Source organism: Mus pahari, chromosome 23, assembly GCF_900095145.1.
Source record: "Mus pahari chromosome 23, PAHARI_EIJ_v1.1, whole genome shotgun sequence".
In the NCBI taxonomy this organism is placed as follows: domain Eukaryota; kingdom Metazoa; phylum Chordata; class Mammalia; order Rodentia; family Muridae; genus Mus; species Mus pahari.
In genome coordinates, this window is record NC_034612.1 from 36,954,980 (window position 1) to 36,955,468 (window position 489).

Here is a 489-nt window from a genome sequence, read left to right on the forward strand (position 1 = left end):
GCCTGCCTCTGCCTCCCGAGTGCTGGGATTAAAGGCGTGCACCACCACGCCTGGCTGCTCCTCTCTTCTTTTTGTCTCCCCCACTTCCCACCTCTTCGAGACAGGATCACACTGTGCAGCTCTGCCTGTCCTGGAACTCTATATGTAGACCAGGCTGGTCATGAACGTCTGAGATCTTGCAGCCTCTACTCCAGGTCTCCCCCCCACCCCCACCAACAATTGCTAGGATTAAAGTGTGTGCTTCCACGCCTAGATAACTATTGTATAATTACTATTGTTGCCAGTAATCTCTTACTGTGCCTAGTTTATTAATGAAATTTTGTCATAGCTATGCAGGAGAGAGAGAGAGAGAGAGAGAGAGAGAGAGAGAGAGAGAGAGAGAGAGAACAAACAAAGGAAGGAGGAAGATTTGGTAAGAAGCAAAGACCCCAAGTCCTTACAACTTCTTCCCACTGGCTGTAACTTTCAGTGACAAAATGCCAGTTCACC